Raw genomic sequence first — 20,861 nt, 5'->3', positions numbered from 1 at the left:
CAAAGCCGCATTACTTTCATAAGAAAATTAGCACCGACATTGATCGCACTGCCATCTATGTTTCTCATCCGTCTGGGGAACCAGTTTCTTGGGTCGTTTTCCACACTACGTTATTCAAGGCGCTGTAACACCGCGTTCAGAATGAATTAGCCAATGGGAGTGCAGGCTACTTAAGGCATTTGATAAACACAAATAAACAATTGAAGCTATATGCAATATAACATATATAAAGAAAGAATAAACGTGGTTAGTTTTATAGATAAATTTCCAACAATTGATAAGGGGCTGGTTCCTGAATATATTGACACTTGCTATCAATAGTTATTGATAAAGGGCTGGTCCCTGAATATATTGACAGTTGCTATGATTCATGTATTTTTTGATCAGAGGCTTATTACCGAATAAATATATTGAAGGGTTCAAATATCCCTAGTGATGAGTTTCCACTTCTTTATCCTTAACCCAGGTTAGAATGGTAAGGATGTCTTCGTTCACATGTCCAACAGTGACATGTTGTTCACAACTAAGGGAACGTGACAGTTGCACACGATAGTCAATATCTCTTGTGTTCACCGTCTGCTACACATGTCATTAACGGTTGCACAGCACTTGAAAGCTCCGATTCCGCCCCTACCCCTCATAATTAACCCACAGCAGAGTAACTAACGCTCCTCCGGGGACATAATTTTGCGGATTACCACCGCCATCATGATCATCATCGTCTGCGGAAAGTGTCCAGGTGGAAAACAAGATTCGGTTCAAGTCAGGGGCGGAACGAATAAAGGGCGATGATAAATGATTGTTTCCGAAAGCGCTGGCCGGGTTGCGTGGGATGTTATTAATCCAGCCGTCTTGTGAAGAGACGCGAGAGAGCGTCGTTACAAACGAGCGACGAAGCACTCGTCCATCATCCACCCTTCTCTCTCGTCGCACGACGAAAGGAAGCGTCGGTACCCTTCTCGCGTGAAACCAGCTTCCCTCTCGACCAAACAGTGATGCAGTGTTTCAACATGTGCGCATTTAACCCTAAAGACCAGAAGATTTACCTGGTTTATGCTTCCCGCATTTCCAGTTGGCGTCTGGGAAAGGAGGATTCAATGATCAGTTGAATTCTCTTCGACTGACATCGGGCATTTCCGTGTCACAAGGCACAGCGGGATGAAACAAATGAGAGTCGGATACACCGCATGTTGCCAAACGTATTATAAAACGGGGAGGGGGAGTTGATCAGCTCTGTTACCGAATAAAAGTTGCACAATAGTACACAAAGCACGGAAAATTGGTACACAAAACATCCAAACACTGCACAAATAAGCTAATAGAAACAACTGACAAAAACAGATGTTCCCTTGCCAACTTTCTAATGGGAGAGCGATGTTACTTCTACAACTTTTACTTCCCAACTGAAGTTCCTGACACCCACACACCCCGAAGACGATTGGTGAACAGATGCATATTTTTATTCATTTTTCCAGCTTACTTTTTTAAACACACACAGAAGACACGAAAACACTAATAACACTGGCAGAAAATCTTTGCGCCACAGTGTTGCATAAACATTAATTTGTATAACTTTCCGTGCCATATTTACAATTACACACACAAATTCTAAATTCAACATACAAATATCCAGTTTCTTCAGTTCCAAGAACGAGATTATGTTTATTATTTGAACACAACGTTTTGTAACTGTATATATTTTTGTTAAAAACAAACAATGACACTGTCGATAGATAAAAGCCTACTTGTGACAAAATCGAATAAAGTAATATTGCTCCAGTCAGTGAAATGAAGACAACAGTTAAAGTATTTACATTAAGGTTTTTATCTGACAACATAAAATGGCAATGCTTAATTTATTTATGGCATAGTTGTGTTGAAATTATGAATTTACTCTTATTACGTTACTGGAAGTGAAAAGCTAGATTTTTTATATTAAATTTATACTTTTTGTGTAAATGTAAAATCAGCAAGAAAATAATATTTGTAGTAGTAGTAGTAAATTTACTTTCCTTCAAGGTACTGAAAATTGAACCCTTCCTAGTCTTAATCCCTCCATATTAGCATAGATGTATTATTTTCTTACTCTCTAAATTTGTTTCTTGCTTTTTCTGTTGGTGTTAGGAAATTTTAAATCAAGATTTGTGTGAATACATTACAGCTGAATTTTGAGCTAAATGTATGTACATTCTACCCTCACTTTCTGTCTTTTTAAAGCTTATCCATATGCATAGTAAGAGCGCATATTATTTCTTTGGAAAACTTATTCCATTTGTTCCCAACATTTTCAGTCCTAAACCACCTTAGGTAGATGTATTATACCTGTTAATAAATGTAATAACAGCAAAATTTGAATGGTAATAGTAATAATCCACAATTCAAAGTTTTACAGCTACATGACAATTTGCAGTAATATTTCTATTGTACCTCTGGTTTGTATTTATACACCCATTCAATTTTTCAGATGATGGTCTCCAAGCTCACTGGAAGATGCACATCCTCCTTATCCGCAAAACTTTTGATTCTTCTTTGGTGTCTCTCAGAAATGGCAACCGCAGTTTTGCAACAGACAATAATAGAGGAACAAGATTACGGCGGACACATGGCGAAATGTGCTGCTCGGACTTTCCTAAATATCTTTCAGGAGAGTCGGTTGGTAGGTGTGTTGGGTGACGTAACATCCTACAAAGCACTGGCGCTCTTGAAACATATTCATCAAATGACAACTCCCATTGTACTTGGAGGATTGAACTCAGATTTCGCAAATGAAAGCTTTCGAAGTGACGAACCATTTGGCAAGAGCAATCTGTTTGTCGTATCAGCTCAAGACGAACAAAATCTTAATGTAATATTAAATATGGCACAAAATTTGAATTACTGGGATCCCAGAGCTAATTTTATTATTTTTGTAACAAGTCCAGTGATTGGTAAGAAGGATCTGCTGAAAATATTTGAACACTGTTGGAAACTAAAGTTGCTCAATGCTGTTCTTGTCTCCCTGACTGGGAATGACTCAACGGCTCCACAAATTTTCAGCTACAACGCTTTCGTAAAGGATGCTGCTGTGGTAAATAACATTGCAAGATGCACAATGGAGGTCAACGAAGAAGCGCTGTTTCCTGACAAACTGAAAAACTTGCAAGGTCACGCTGTTTCTATTAATAAGTTGAACTTGATCAAATTTCCATTCGTCCTGCTTAATATTTCAAACGGCCAGAGAAACGTAAAAGGAGGTTTAGATGGCAATATGATATTGCTGCTGGCTTCGCATATGAATTTCAGCATAGTTGACAGGGGTGATTCTTGTCCGGCTTGTCCGTTTGACACGGAGTGGAACCCTGCCTTGAATGAGATTCTGTCTGGTCACTCTGATCTACTGGTGAACGCTCTACCGTTGTATCATGGGAACACAGCAAAGGCAGAGTTCATAGAGCCCGTCTTCTTCCTTACCCTATCCTTCCTGGTCCCCAGAGCACGTTACATACCCCGGTGGATGGGGTTGTGCCGGGCCTTCGAAATACATGTCTGGATTGTGATTGCACTGTGCATTTTCGTGGCTGATGTGACCTTTCGTTTCATCGTGAAGATATCTCTTCACAGAGAAGACATTTTTTGACGCTTATGCCCTTCACAGTATGTACTCTCGATTCTACTACAAATGTCAGTTTCTCACCCAGTCCACACTTCCGCACGTTCCTTATTCATAACATGGTCACTGACCACTCTTATTCTAAGTTCTGTCTATCAAGGAACTCTAATACGTTTTCTCACAATTCAACAGCATTACCCAGAGATGACCACCTTGGAGGACGTTGCCAATTCTGGCCTTCCTGTAAGAAGCTACCCTGAGCATGAAAGCGTTATGAACTTTTCTTCAAACCCTGCCATGATGAAAATGACCTCTAGATACAGAACCCAGATAGACGTCCGGAGTATTATGAACGATATTGTCTTCAACAAGAATGTCGCCTTATACGAACCACGACCTTTCATAGAGTACTGGCTGTACACAAATTACACCACAGGCTCTGGTTACAAGTTAGCACACATCGTCGAAGAGCCTGTTCTCACCATATACACTTCATACTTCGTGAGCAGAGGATCGCCATACCTCCCAAGATTCAACGCCATCGTCCAGAGAGTGGTGGAATCAGGACTTAGGAACAAGTGGTACAAAGACCTCATGAACGGTGTAAAACTCAAGCATATAAAACTTAGTGATATGAATGGAGGTAATACTGTTGTATTGTCAATGTCTCATTTATATCCTGCTTTTGCTATTGGTGGAATAGGTGTTGCACTAAGTTTCTTATGTTTTCTGGCTAAAGTTACACTTCTCAAATTTCAGTGGTTGAACTTTCATAGCAATCACGAAAGCAAATGATCTGCTACATTGCAGTTACCATTTTAACTTGTAGAATTTAGTCATTAATTATTCAAACATATGTACACATACGCTAAATTATCCTTCTGGAACTTTAATTGAAGAAGAAATAGAATTGTCATATTTTTTAGTTTGTGAGAAAATCTAAGCTACATTACACGAACATTCCTGCAATGTGACTACGAGTGCTGTGGAGTGATTGTTATTATCTACCATGATGTTATTAGGCATGTGTAGGATTACAGATTTTAGATGAGTTCTTTGAGGTAAAAGTTTATAATGGACCCATCCACTGGCACTCCGATTATTTTCTTTCTTACACCCATAGTATGATTGTTTTACGTACTTTCTACTGAAAATATATGTAGCTGGAAACCAAGCATTCCAGCGGAATGTGGACATGCTCATGTAAAAAAAAAATATGTATGCAACATGTATATGGCATGTATATGGTTCCAACAGTGATGAAAAATGTAGTTGGCAACCGTTAGTCACATGTTCCACATGGTTCGTAGAAGGAACCGCGTAGTAAGCTGTTGCAGTAGACGTTGCTATGTTGCGTCTATTACAGGCTCTCAAATATTTGCCACATACGCTGTTTGAGATATTCTCATTGGTAATGAAGTGCATATCATAGGCGTAGCTACGGGGTGTGCAGGTGTGCCTAGGCACATCCTAATGGGCTGCTTTATCAAAGAGAATTAAAGACAGATATTTCAATAAGAGAGAAAATAAGCGACAGTTTGTAAGAAGTTGAAAATGTCATTACTTCGTACAAACGTGTGCATTATCGCTGATGAAACGAGTGTCTATAGATTTTCGATTTTTTGATGTCATTGGAGAAAGAAGATACTTACTGCATTCTACTCTGTACTACAGCGATTTTCTTCTATACCTATCACAAGCTGATCGTGAGAGAGAGAGCTTTCTCCAAGCTTACCCAAGTTAAAACTCAGAAGCAGGATAGATTGGAAGCCCTGCTCTTGCTATTTGTGGAACAGGAAAAAGCTTAGTCTATTGATGAAAATAAAGTTATTGATGAGTTTAAGAACATTGTACCTTTTGACAGACGTCTCTTGTTATAGATGACGTGTATTTTGATGTATTTGTTTGTAACATTTATGAACATTTTGTGTGTGTGTAATTTCTATGCAATTTGATTTTTTCTACTACATATAATTCAGAAATTTTCAACACTGTCATTTAGTGAATTTATATTCCTTTTTAAACATCAGTGCAGTTAAAGAGCCAAGTGATTGTGTTGCAAAATATGCTATTAAAAAGGTACAAGACCTCATTTTTTTTCCTTTGTGCACACCCAAATATAAAGTTTTAGCTACGCCTATGGTGCATACGAAGACCTTCCACAGTCAAAAGTTTAGAGCACGAAACCGCATTACTTTGACAATAAATTTAATATTATATCCAATCCAGATTACGTCCGTTGCCACGAATTTCATAATAAACAACCGATTATGTTATACAGCTGACCATTTTTTCTCTCGAATCTTACACTGACTGTATGGAGGCCACCAACAAAAGTGTAATAGTGATATTTGAATGTTACGTTCGTTATACAGGTATGTACCATAACTACCTTACTCAGATAATAAAAACTTTTGATCTCGGAAAGTGTGATTGCTTTTATCTGTAATATTTTGTTAGTTCCCTTCACGAGTAGCATTGTTTCAGCTCTAGGTTAAGTCGTAACGATGTATAAAATAATTAGAAATATCAATACAATGAACTTCCAAATCCCAGTTATTCAGCCAGCACTTCCATACAGGAACTTGCCAATCAGGAATGCAGTGTCAGACATTACTTAAGCTCCTCCTTGTCATCAGCGACGTAAACATGTAAACAGGCAAAAACCAGGAAGAGGTCAGAGGTCTGACTCTGCATTTGCTTAGTAAAATCGATCATAATTAATATCTGGGAGGAGAGAGGTCATTGGTCAGTTCTAAACTATCAGTCAGAAGGTGCAGAAGTACGAGCTAAAAGTCTAGGAGAAAGGGAGTAAAGTCTGGGGTTTCAGACTTGCACTACAAACGGACACCTCGTTTAACCAGCCCGTGGAGCCTTTCTACACAGTGAGAGAGAGGTATTTCCATTCACCATGCTGATCCAGTCTATAGGGGTTTAAACTCAAGTCAAGTGTATAATTAGTACCTCTTGCACCTTACCATCAAGCTCACCATGAGCAGCGAGTTGCTATATGATTAAGTATGAATGATCAGTGAACTACATCACCCAGTTCGATTCCACATACCGAAGGGTATGTTGCGTGGTGATAGATGCGGGTTATAGCTTATCACTTCTCGTAACGCTGCTGCGGGTATGTTACGAAGTGACGTTACACGTGTTTTTACTCCGGCATGTACAGTGGTATCCATGAGTATTACCATGCAAATTGTCCATCACCATGTTCGTGCACTATATTTGACCCAGTAAGAGATTCAAGAATAAAAAGAAAACTCAAAGCAAGCTGTCGACAACGTCTGCACCAGCATACATAAAAATACATCGCTTAAAAACACACAGGATGTAAGAGAAAAACTAATGAAAATAGTCATGGACAATTTGCACGGTAATACTCATGGATCCCACTGTACGTACAAATCATCTGAAAACTGGAAGAAGTTAAAAGCAGCAAATTAAAATGCAATATACAGGGTGGGTCAAAAGTCGCAATACACCAAAATAAAAGAAGCCACTGTGGGGATAGGTGTCAGTGAGTGTTGGATATGCATGTTGGGGGTGGGGGAAAACTTTATGATGAGGTTGATCTTGACGGTCGCCATCTTGAAGTCCGCCATCTTGGATTCAACTTCATTTTTTAAATGGGAAGGGGGTCGTGTGACACATAATTTTTGGCTAGAATTTTGTCAGGAATTAAATGGTGTTGTCCATTTTGACGTATCTTTATTCGTGTAGGAGTTACAAAGGTTTTCTCTTGGTTGCATGTTGACAGGACAACATGAAACTAAGCGACGCTGAACAGGTTGAGATCATCCTAATATCAGGGGAAAGAAGTTCTCGCACCATTGCAGCCGATTTCAACGCTCGCCATCCAGACCGACATCCAATTTCCCACGCCACAGTTGCATCACTGCTGTCCCGGTTCACTGCCACAGGGAGTGTGAAAGATACGCCACGGTCTGGGAGGCCACGTTCATCAACAGATGAGGCGACAACCATCGCCGTGTTAGGTAGCTTCGCCCTCAGTCCCACAAGGAGTGTGCGTAGCATGTCTCATGTGACTGGTGTTGGCAGATGCTCCATATGCCGGATCTTGAAGACACATCATTTTCATCCATTCAAGCTGCAGTTATTACACCACCTTTCTGAAGACGATCCTGACCGCCGGCTTCAGTTTGCGGAATGGGCAACAGCACAGCTTGCAGATAACCCACAGTTCGCCCAGAATGTGCTCTTTACGGACGAAGCTAACTTTTACGTTAACGGGGAGGTTAACAAGCAGAACCTGCGTTATTGGTCAGACAGTAACCCACATTGGACTGATCCATCCAAGATGGTTGGACATACCGAAGTCATGGTGTGGTGCGGGATCTGGGGAACACGGGTCATTGGTCCTGTGTTCATCCACAACAATTTGAATGCCGATAGCTACAAAGAGATGTTGGAGGAGCTGGTGTCCCCATCCGTAGCGACGGAGGATGGTGACTTCCCCTTATGGTTTCAGCACGACGGGGCACCACCTCACTACGGTCTGCAGGTACGTGGATTACTCATCCACAGTGCTGGGTTGGCCGTCGAGGTCCAGTGGAGTGGCCTGCAAGATCCCCCGATCTCACTCTCCTATGGGGCCACCTCAAAGCCATGGTGTATGCGGTCAAAATCAATGATCTTCGCCACCTGGAACAGCGGATCATTGATCCATGTGCAGCTATTACACCAGATGTCCTGTTACGTGTGCATAGGGAGTGGCAGAAGAGAATGGAAATGACTGTCCAGCATGAAGGACGCCACATCGAACACATCATGTAAAGTGTGCCACTTTTCAAAACTTGAAAAAAGAAACCTTTGTAACTCCTACACGAATAAAGATACGTCAAAATGGACAACACCATTTAATTCCTGATAAAATTCTAGCCTAAAATTATGTGTCACACGACCCCCTTCCCATTTAAAAAAATGAAGTTGAATCCAAGATGGCGGACTTCAAGATGGCGGCCGTCAAGATCAACCTCATCATAAAGTTTTCCCCCACCCCCAACAAGCATATCCAACACTCACTGACACCTATCCCCACAGTGGCTTCTTTTATTTGGGTGTATTGCGACTTTTGACCCACCCTGTACAGTTATCTATTATTGGGTTTATTGAACGTCAGATGGCAGGATTTGTATAGGTGTAACTCTTGGGAATGATTTTCGATAAATGCGCTATTGGACAGCTTGGGAACACCAGATAAACAACTATAAATGAAAATCATCTGCCAGTATGAAGATGAGAAAAGTGATACAGGAATTTTGCTATGCAAGCTTAAAGCAAATAAACTGGGCAGTATTATCTCTAATCTATAAAGTTGAACACTTTTGTATGTATGATATTCGAAGTAATTCTTAAGAGTTCGTATTTGTGTAGTTGGAACATAGTGTTATAATAAAAGCAGCCAATGGGCTCAACTTGTTAGATATTTAATCGAATGATACCATATCTCTTTCCCTTATTACTGTCATTTTAATACTTAGGAAATTTATTCAGTTGTCCATCAACTTTTTACAGTAAAAATGATTGGGTTTTCTACAAATTCTTAAGAAACAAAAAAATAGATGTCACGCTAGTTTGAATCCGAATACGATCATCTCTAAAAGTCGATACTCAAACACCGTCGATAGCGACCGATAGGTCAATATTGGACATCTAAACAAGCCATTATGCATCGCTTCATCATCAAGGATTCGAACTCGTATCTACATTTATTTGAATGTGGTATCATGTAGCGTCCAGTTGATTTACCATTTTTTTTTAGTTATATTAGAAAATAAAGATGCGGAAACAAAAATTTGAGGTTAGAGATGAACTTAAAAACAAATACGTATGTTTTCGAAAAATAAGAATAAATACATATATATCTTTTCTTTCACTTAACCAAGTATGGTTACCCAGATTATTGATGTGACAGGAGATGTCCACTTCCCAACTAGCAAACTCCCCATTTACCAAGAAAACTTGATAACCACAAATACTTTTACACCAAATATGAATTTTCGTGACACATTCAGAGGTGTAATAAATGAAATTGCCCTGTTTGAATACCATTATCGTCATTATTGACCGAAAAAAGTGTAAGGGAAGCTGCAAGAAGTAACAAATATACACTCTCACCCTATGCATCTCTATTGAATTGGCCTGGCGCTATACCCTGCCTATAGCATGAGAACGCGGGAATATTCCAAGAACATGTTCGTCTGATTGGCTATTTCGAAGGCCTGCTGTGACACGTAGGAAACGCAATGCCTCAACTGACGATTCACGTTGTCTACTCCCTCTACGACGCAACAGTCCGGAAACTGCAACAGCTCTGGCATACATGTTCATATTATGGCCGCAATTACTTATAACTTGTAAATTCTGTTGAAACTAAAACGATAAGTCAAGAAGAGTCAACAATTGTTGGGAAGTCTTCACTTCACATGCTAACAAGAGGAACGGCCGGACTTTGGGTGTGTCATGGCCCAATGCATCCACCCTATGCGCCGCCCCTGCACCAGAATTAGAAAAGTACAAAACAAGAAGACGCATTTTTATCCATCACCACAAGCAGCATCCCTGCAGCGAAGATAAATCAATTCATCCACATTTTGAGAAACAAGTTTGTAATTAGTTTTCTCAGAGGAAAATATCAACTGAATCCACACAAAGGAACTCGCAGCATAGAGGAAGAACGATTCCACCTTCCCCCCCTCCGGAAGAGGAAAACAAGTGCAAGGCTCATTAGCATGGTTCAATTCACCGGAAAACTAACTTTCTCGTGAGTTTTCCATCACGATGTTTTCCATCGTCCTTCCACCTCAGAGGAATGCAGATCAAAGAAGCATTGTAGCGGCTGTCTTTGTCAGCGGTAGCAAAGAGAAGGTGTCAGTTTAACCTCACGGCATCTAATTTTTCACTCAAGTGCACACATCGTTATGCAGCCGTTACTTTTTAATGAGTGATGCCAATTCCAAAACAGATGAAAGAAGCATCATCAACTCTTGTTGTGCCTTGAGGCAAGCTTCCTCAGAAAGTTTTCTGCTACCGTTTTCCTTCCCTCTTTATTTCTCATTGCTAGGAAATCATTCCTGCTCCATGCACTCAGGCAGTAGGCTACCTGAAGTACGATTCAATGGTACAGAGCACGAACAATTCTATTTAGGGAATGGTTGATTGTGGAGCATCTGATATCTATATAGTGGGACTTGCCAGGAATTTCTGCAAGAGTTCAGGCCATTGATTGATTAACAATAACAATAGTATTTATCATCGAAATGGGAGTTCTCTGAGAATGCCTCTTCATTAAAATCATCTTATGAATCATCCTAAGGGGTGACCCTTTCTACAGGCACCTAAATGTAGCCTCTCTTCCACTTAGTACACCCTGAACTGCAGTTTGTAGACTAGCCAGGCTCAGGCGTCTGGACTCGCGGCCAGTATAACCACAGATAAGGGTATATATACACACTTATCTGTGGTATAACCTCCATGGGGATCGCGTTGGCTTGTAAATACCTGTTTGTGATTCTCCTTTCATCCATTTCATATTATCAACATTCATCTTCGTGATTAGCCAAAAGTGGCAGAAAAGCAAAGTAAAATAAATTAAATCAATGATATAGATCCACCAGTTGAGTGTTCCTCAAGGATTTCTTTCTTACATTTCATGCTGTTAGTGGTCTGAAGTGCATTAGTTATTCGATTTTCTTATTAACTTTTACTCTCCTCATTCAATTTTATTCGTTCTCTTTTCTGTAACTTTTGGCAAATCACTAATATAAGGATCAATGATGAAAGGAAAATTCCAAGCACAGAAGTCCTACAAAAGATTACATTGGTCAGAGCCTCATTAGTCTGTAAAATGCATGCCAGGAATTCTAACCAGATGTAAGGTAGGTAGCCATAAGTTCGCCACTGTCCCAAACTTCGCCACCCCACAGATTCTATGTTTAGCCGAGAGATATCGGAAGCTACTTCATGCAAGGTGCATGATAGTGCCTTGGAAACTACGTTGAACACCGAAGGTCGATTTCAGTTAGCGCGTGCTTGCTTGGAGATAGTCGCCACATTCTGTTGGTAGTGGTGGCCGGCTAGTGCTGATATGACATTTGCTCCGTAAGTATCCGTTTAACACAACAGAATAACTATTGCATTTAGAGAGTGTAATATATCATTTCAAAGCCTACGTTGTGTACTTTCTAGGGGTATTGTTATAATTAAATGTATAGTTGTTATGTCGTAGTTTCTGACATGTTTAATAAAAGCTGCACGTGTTCTTAAGTTCGCCACTGTATCGTGCGTCATGGCGAACTTAATAACTGATGTTATGACAATGAAACTTGTTTTTTTTTTAAATAGAGTAAGACTTAGAATTCATTATTTTTGAATACAGATTTTCAAAGTTGAGGGCCGCCAAAATTTAAAGGGTGTACAACATGTAAGATCGACTCCAAGAAATAGTCTCCCGAAGAGGAACCGTCCACCAATAACAGCCACGCTGTCCAAATTCAGAACAGTTTGTTCTCCAGTCCATCGGATCCCGGTCCTTCCTGTCCCAACGCACTTGGTTACCCAACGGCCACAACAACCCCGAAAACTGTAAGACCTAAAAACACAACCCATCCTCATCCAAAAAAGAATCCTGGAGCAGGCAAATCTACAGAGAGCTGGTAATGTTTCCTTTGCAAAGAAGATCGTGTCCTAGATACAAGATGCTGCAGTTTATGTCATCGTTACGTTCACGATGAATGTGTGGGATTAACGAAAAATGATAAATGTGTTTTCGTTTCTCCAGTGTGCTCAAATTGATGCTTCCTTCTCGGTGTGAAGTGAAATTGTCTTGGACTAAAATTGCGCTTGTAACAATCTGTACTGATTTTATGCATGAATATTTTATAATTAATATTGCCCTTGTTTAGTATGAAAATAAATTGCACCCACTCTCTACTGTCATTAAAATATTAATTGAGTTTACCGCTTGTACACAAGTGGCGAAGTTAGGGAACACGTGCGTCCTAACTTCGCCAGTTGCAACCTCTCTTGGTCATTATTCGAGAAAGGGGACGGTTTTTCTTCTCACAAATTTATATGTTGTTCTATTGAACATTATCATTGCAAAAGTATTTATTATATTTTGAAAAAAAATATTTCTTCGTGATTTTTAAAACAAATTTGCTTAAGGTGGCGAACTTACCTTATTTTTCTGATAGTGCTTTTCGAAAGGGAAGGGAATTTCAAACGTCAACCGCGGCTCGACTGGACCTTTGGCAGACGAAATGGCGACTTTTTATTTTCCTCTTCATTCGAAAAACCGGTCTGATTTTCCAAAATATGAAAAATTACATACGGTTAGAATTCCTTCTAGAGCATTGATATGAATTTTCGTGTAGTTTGCTTTCACTGTTGTCTAGATATTATCAAAAGTTTCACGATTACGTAAATCTATTAAATTGTTGATAATATCTAGATAACAGTGAAAGCAAACTACACGAAAATTCATATCAATGCTCTAGAAGGAATTCTAAACTGACGTAATTTTTCATATTTTGGAATATCACAGCGGTTTCTTGAATGAAGAGGAAAATTTGAAAAAAAATCGCCATTGCGGCTGCCAAAGGTCTAGTCCCGATTAGCCTATCTGTGCACAGATTGGACGCAAAACTCAAATTCAACTGGAGTGTTCAAAGAAGGCAGAGTGACAGGTTTCACAAAGTCCTCAGCAACTCCCTTCCCCATCTTATTCTTCCAGAACAGGGAAACTTTCTTTTCTTATTGTCTCTTTTGAAATCTCTTCCCAGATTTTGAAATTCAGTGACCAATATGAGAACTGTAGTTTAGGTATGGATAAATACGGATAATTTTATTTTCCGGAAATCGGATATTCAAGCTATCCGAAGATCCGAATTGTTAGAATTTTCGGATTATCCCGACTTATCCGAATATCTGAAATATCCAAATATGTGCATTATCGTTTATCTGTTCACGGATTCTCCGCATATTCTCTAAATGTTTACCTTTTTTTCTAAAACAGATCTCTGCAACACTAAATTCAGTATTATAACGTTAGACATAGATGTGGGCCATTTGCGCAATGATAATATCGAACCTTTATTTGGTAATTATTTCCTTCATTTCAGAAACCGTTCTTACCAGAATAACTTTCTTAACTTCCAGGCACGTACCTAGAAATATACAGGGTGTCCGAAAAGTCTTTCCCTGATTACAAACTTTATTCATATCCGCTATATGTAAGGTAGAGATGTGAAAGTGGTGCCAAAATGTTGGAAAACTAACCAAGTATTTTTGTTCCAGGTTTCAGTAACGTGGCTGTAGTGTAGCAGTGTCAGTGCCCAGAAAACCGGAAATGTTCACAAATCAGGAAAAAGCTCAGTGTGTCCACTGGCATCATAAGGCAACAAAGCCTGTACAATTTTTTCGCACTTTGTATGCACGAAACATTAAACGTTTGTGTAATATATCATAAAGATAACTTTTTGGCTGATGTTTTACGTTGTTTGAAATCGCTGAGGTTGATGTTCGGCCACTTCTCGGTAAGTCAGCAACAGATTCTGTATCGGGCGGCATCTTTCCATACGTTGTTTGAAAGTTCCTCTGTACTGCTATTGGTGACCGGGTCTCGTGATACCAGAGAGGACACACTGAGCTTTCTCCTGATTTGTGAACATTTCCGGTTTCCTGTGCACTGACACTGCTACACTAAAGCACGTTACTGAAACCTGGATCAAAAAAACTTGGATAGTTTTCCAACATTTTGGCACCACTTTCACATCTCTACCTTATATATCGAGGATGTGAATAAAGTTTGCAATCAGGGAAAGACTTTTCGGACACCCTTTATATCCGGAGGATCCGACTAAGTGTGTCAATAATAATAATAATAATAATAACAAAACCGTAATTTTATTGTAATAAAAATTTAATATATTAATTAAATATATAAATTAATTAATATTGTATTGTTATTATTAAATGAATAGGTAAAAATATGGCAAATGAATAGAGACATAACACCACGTATTCATTATCTAGTTCACCTCGCCAAAATGTGTTAAAGAACAATTGCTCTAGCATAGAAATTAATGTCAAATAGATAAAGAATTGAATATTTACTGAATAACAAAGAAAGGAATTGATTCAATTAACGAAAAGTAAAGTTCCTCATTAATATGTTCTGCATATTATCATAAATAGTAGTGTGAATAAATCTTTGGAACTGTCGTTTAAAACCGTATGATCCCAATTTCTTGCCATTCAATAAGTTCGATTGTAATAAATAACCATCGATTACGTAACAAATGCTAAAAATATATATTTGGATTACTTAATTCTAGTACTTGGTAAGTCTTTTGGGGGTGTACCCCCTGGAGCCCCCTCATTTAAATACGTCCTTGTTAACTTGATAAAAGTAAATAGTGAGTCATATCCACAGGATACCCGAACGATATAGATTATCCGGATTATGCGTTGCATCAGAAACTGATATCGGATAATTTGAAACCCGGATATCAGTTAGTTATTCCTACTCTCGTTTCGTAAGTGTTGTTGGAGGAAGCACGAGCCTGCAGCCTGGAGCTCCTAAGGAAAAGTCTGAGGTCTCCCTCGAAACGAGCTCTCTTCTGCTCCTCCGCCAATGACAAATCGCGCCCCGTCAGACAGTGATTGAGGAGGCGACATGTGCCAACAAATGCGCACAAAAATATAGAACAAGAGCAACTGGAAGTCTTTCCTAATGATGCTATTTATTTTCCTTTATAAGCGACGCGGCACAAAAGAGAAGCCGTCTCCCTTGCTTCCAATGGACGTTTGTACTCAGCCCCCCCTTGTCAGGGAGACGGAAAGGGTGGAGGGGCGTTCACAGGCCTTTTTTTTCCAAGCTCCTGTTTATACGACAAGGCAGCCGGAAGGGGATCATCTATTGAACAACCAACAGTTTCCCAAACCTCTGAGAAATAGTCATTGGAAATCCAAGCATGTCCTCAAAGAACAAATCCCAACTGGTCTTGGGAGTGTCAAGTTTATGCACAGAAAGTCTAATCGGGACTGGGCCTAAAGTGGGGCATGTCCTTCAATGCTAACTGGTCAATTTCGCACTTGATAATACGGTATTTGGAACAAACATCGGTTTACAAATCTTCACATCAAAGCAATGACAGCAGTAAAGATGTATGAAAGATAACAAAGCATAATTGAGGCAAATGAATGTTTAATTCATGTCAAAAAGTTCAACGTAAACAACTGCCACAACAAGAATTGTTCTTGATCTTACCACAGACAACATTCCTGAGGACACTAGACTTCACTATTGAAATAATCAATGCCACAACAGAGAATAGGAACTTCATATCTCCTGTGCTTTGTTTACCATCTGACAAAGACGTCAACTGTGGTAAGACATCCAAACAGCCACAATTACAGAATTACAGAACTCAGGGACAGGTAACAATGATACAAGAGCAATTAAACAAGGCAAAAAATTCCCAATAGAGGATTGCGAGATCAGATAATAATTATTTTGAGTATCTTTCTGATATTCACCTCATTTCAGCATTCAACACTTATGAGAGAACCACAGTTCTCTGTTCATTGAGCAGGTAAGAACTTCAAAGTCTGCAGGTAAAGGAAATTACACATTGGCTGAAAATTATTTTCATTAATTTTAAATATAATACTTGTATAAACATTTATAACAAGTGATTAACAATCAATGCACATAAAGAGAGACTTCAGTAACATTCAGAAAGAAGTCTAACAGAATAGCGTACTTTACACAAACACTGAACATCGTTAAACTGAAAACGAGAAATTTGTTATGCATATACATAATTACAGGCTCGGTGCCGAAATCTTACACTATGGATTTCGCGAACATTTTAAATGTTTTCGTCAAATAATTAAGCTTCTTGTAACAAAGGGTGTTTCTAAATAGCACGGAAGGTATTTTTTTTACATCTACGGCTACGAAACTTAAGTTTTTTTGATATTAAAGTTCGTTTCGTACGTTGCGTCTATACGGCTTTTCAGGCATTCCATATTGGATTCATGTCACAGGCGCACGTCTGAACATTTTCTCTTTCTTCTTATGATTGACTTGTGCAATGGGATAATTTGCGACATTTTTTGGAGGAGTATCTGGATGAGTTTATATGGTTTGACAGGCATGGAAAACAGCGACGAGACGCGATGAGGAATATCATTCAACATATTGTTGAACGGTATCCTGAGCGTGTGTAAATACGTTATCTTGTGGAACATCGTGCAAATTTCTCTTCGCAACTGCGGGCCAGAAATGACTTGTGGGATGGGATAATTTGCAACTTCCTTTTTCTATGATTGTACGGACAGGGGAGGGTAGTATTCTGTGGAAAACAACAAAGTCTTTTGACATACAACTGACTTCTCTTTTGGACTTTCAAATTAACTTCGACCCGCAATTCAGCCTGTACTTGGGATAAAGAGGTAAGTTACTTTTGAGGTTTAATTTTAGCCTTATTTCTTTGGTACCTAAATGTGTCCGTGCAAAGAATAGTATTGGGGGCAGGTGGCTCCGGCCGGTTTCTAACATACCTTCAAAAGGAAATCTATATAGAAAGGCGGGGCCGCGGTAGCGGTAGGAGGCGGTAGGTTAATTACCCCAGGGGCGGAGCCCGAAATCGGTGGGAAATTTCAACACAGCAACCACCTCGCAACTTCAAACGGCTGTACAGTCGTAAATACTTATTTCCGCGTTCCAGAATTTTATTATTCACAATTATCAGCACATACTTTTTATTAAAAAAAAAAAAAAATCACCTGCGAAATCGAGGGTGTAAGATTTCCACATGAACCCCACTTTATGCACAGGTAAGTTAATCGGGACTGGACATGCAGCTTAAATCGGGGTCCGAGCCACTAGTGACTCATTGTTTTATCTACACACCCCCAACACCCTCCCGAATTTCTTCAACCTCACCCTAAAATTTTTCTCAAAGGTCAAATTTATGCTAATTTCGACTCAAAATTTGCCATTACAACCCCAAAAGAAAAATGCTAGATATACTCCCATTGTACCTCGAACGGGCATCGAACTTGGAACCTCTTGGTTTCAAAGCGGCGACCACGCTAAGTCTTGTTTTATTTTCTGCCATTGCGTTCTATTTATTTACTGTTGTTTTTGAGATTATAGTTATTAGAGTTATCCTGAAGAATATTCATTATAGCTACAGCAAAAAGAAGATATTTTTATCTTTCAAATGCTGCATGTTTCCATCAAATCGGCTCATTTGCACCCGAGATAAGGCAATTTACACTTTTTCGAGTAAATCTCGTCAGGGAGTCTCTTAACTCTACGTTCAACGAGATTGGGCAGGTTGCAATGACGTAACAATCTTTACTTGAAAAGAATGTCACAACCAGTGATTTATCCACGCACCCTCAACACCACCTAACGCCCCAAATTTCACAAAGGTTCAAATTTTGGATGTTTTGGCTCTAAATTTACCTTTACTCTTCCTAAATACGAATTCACAACCCCCGGATGCAAAATTATGGATACGCCCCTGGTCACAACTATAATATGTGTACGCACAACTTCTAATGCACACGTTCCCTTGTAGTACTAGACACATTTTAGGCATCTTGTTCTACTATTTCCTTGAAATAATCTGTTATGGAATATCCATTTAAATGCAACACGTTACCTTAAATCTATCTCATTTGAAAACAAAAAAGAATCGAAATCAATGACTTTAAAATGGTTTACATATGTACAGTGGGATCCATGAGTATTACCGTGCAAATTGTCCACGACAATTTTCATTCACTTTTTTCTTACATCCCATGTGTTTTTAAGCGATGGATTTTTATGTATGCTGGTGCAGAAGTTGTCAACATCTTGTTTTGAGTTTTCTTTTAATTCTTGAAGCTCTTATCGGGTCAAATAAAGTGCACGAACATGGTGATGGACAATTTGCACGATAATACTAATGGATCCCACTGTACAACTTCGTCCAACTCAACGAGTGGCTGTTAATTTTTACAACAATTCTTGGAAAAGCAGTCATTTTGAAAATAGTGTCCCTCATATATATTGTAGAGTTTGTTGTATTTAGACTTTCTAGATATAGTGATAAGATGTGTGTGTGTGTATTTTCGGTCTAGTGCTAATTTGGCATTTTTGTGGAACGTCAATTATTACTCCCACTATGAGGTTTCGTCTATTTATTAATGGGTTAATTTAAGTGGTGGAGATGAAGCCGCAGAGGTTTTTATTTCGCTCAAAGATATATGCATTGCATACAAACACACACACACAGAGAGAGAGAGAGAGAGAGAGAGAGAGAGAGGGACACTAGAGTGTTGGTACAGTGATGCCGGTACCAACTATAGGTTACTTATAACCATTTACTATATCTTGTAGAGTGAAAAACAAAGTTATTTAAGAGCTAAATGTGGGTAATTTCAAGAAAAAGTTTTATATCCTGTATACAGTCAGTGGCTGCGATTGGGTTCAAAAACTGGGAGGTCAAGATGCCAAAGCTTGGGGGGGGGGGACAATTTACTTTCCCTTCGTACATAAGATTTAGCATAGTGCTGGGGCAAAAGTGGCATAAAGTGCGGGTAACTGCCCCCATACACCCCATTAATCGCCGTCACGGCCTGTATATAAATATATGCTGCTTTCGCCAAAATATCGAATGTTCTGTTACAACAATCATGATAAGTGAAGTTTGAACCTAGATCATTTACCCCAAAACAGCTACTCTTTCCTCAGGAAACATTGTCGCTACTGTTTCCCTTGCAGATCACTTACAATTCTTTGCACCTCACGTAGAGGTTTACTCAAAAACTTCCGCACTGTAGACCATTAATTACTTTTCTGTCATTCGACTGCGAAATGAACTAACAAAAAGTGCCGAATAACATCACAAAGATCCTGCTTCAAGTGGGTTAGGAATTAGTGTCCGTTCCTTTGAAGGCAAGGTCTGCTACTTTGTCTTGTCAGTTCGAGCAACACAAACTGTTCTTCAAAAGTTGAAATTCGATACGAAGAAAAAGCCGCTCAAAGATCAGGCGAATGCTTTGGGGGTAAGCCAGTTAGGTCAGCAGTCTGTCAATGACGGTCCATGTGAATATCTCCAGTTAAAGTGACCCTTTACATTGAATACGTTTTCAACAGTCGACTATGGAACTAGAAAAATTGAATTTGTTACCAGAAAAATATAAATATATTCATGATTGCCAAGTAAGAACAATGCAAGCGATTCCTACATATTCGCTAACCCAGTTTGTCAAATTGGTACTCGACTTATAGTTTAAAAAGGAATTCTTGTCATATATGTTTGCTCCTGTCAGCAATCAAATCCGGCAGAACTCCCTATATCTAAGTATGGCAATCTTATATTCCGTTAAGGCGGATCTCTTACACTGGCGTAGATTGCAGAAAATTGAATATGGTTCATTTTATTTCGATTTTCTGCTATTTTTGGCTAATCTTTTGTCTAATCTTTTGGCTAATCTCGAAGATGAGGAGTGATGATACGATGAAGGGACATTTACAAAGAACAAACATGCCCAGGGCGGGATTCGAACCCTGGACCCCTGCCGCCTTAGCGCGCTATGCTAAGCACTTCACCACGGGGGTTGGCAACATGGTGGAAAACAGTAGAACCACCAACACAATGTAAATAAGTGTTGACGGTCATATTGCAGCCAAGCTACGCCGTGTTTCACCGACCACCACTTCGAGCCAATTTTCTTTTTCATTTTTCAGCAAAATACAACAGAAGTGTGGTATCGTGTTGTCTATCTATATTTTCCACGTCTTGGATTATTTTGGTAGCATGGTGAATAATGAGAAGTTCACATCACTCAAGAGCTATCCCAATAGGGAACAAGGAAACAGTAGCTTAAATTACAGGGGTATGGTAAAGCACCAACTACATTCTTCGTTTCTAATAATGCACACAATTAAATAAATAAAAAATCTCACCATGTTCACCCTCTCCAATTTTTATTTTCAACAAAGGTTTTCATTTTTCCAACATGAACATTTAGTTGACCGTTACGATACATTCCGCACCTAGAACTCTGCCAGTACACTGACGATATTTCTGGTTTAATGTGGCCAGTACGTTTTCCAGTCGAACACAGCAGTGCATATGTTCGCCCGAAACCTGATCCAATGTGGCCACACGGTAAGAGAATGCTGTTAACATTGAAATCTCATTGATTGTTTCTTGTGCTTCCAGATGGTGTTTGT

Source organism: Lepisma saccharinum, chromosome 20 (genome assembly GCF_977018435.1).
Source record: "Lepisma saccharinum chromosome 20, izLepSacc3.1, whole genome shotgun sequence".
NCBI classification, from domain to species: Eukaryota; Metazoa; Arthropoda; class Insecta; order Zygentoma; family Lepismatidae; genus Lepisma; species Lepisma saccharinum.
Note: the sequence above shows the minus strand (reverse complement) of the source record.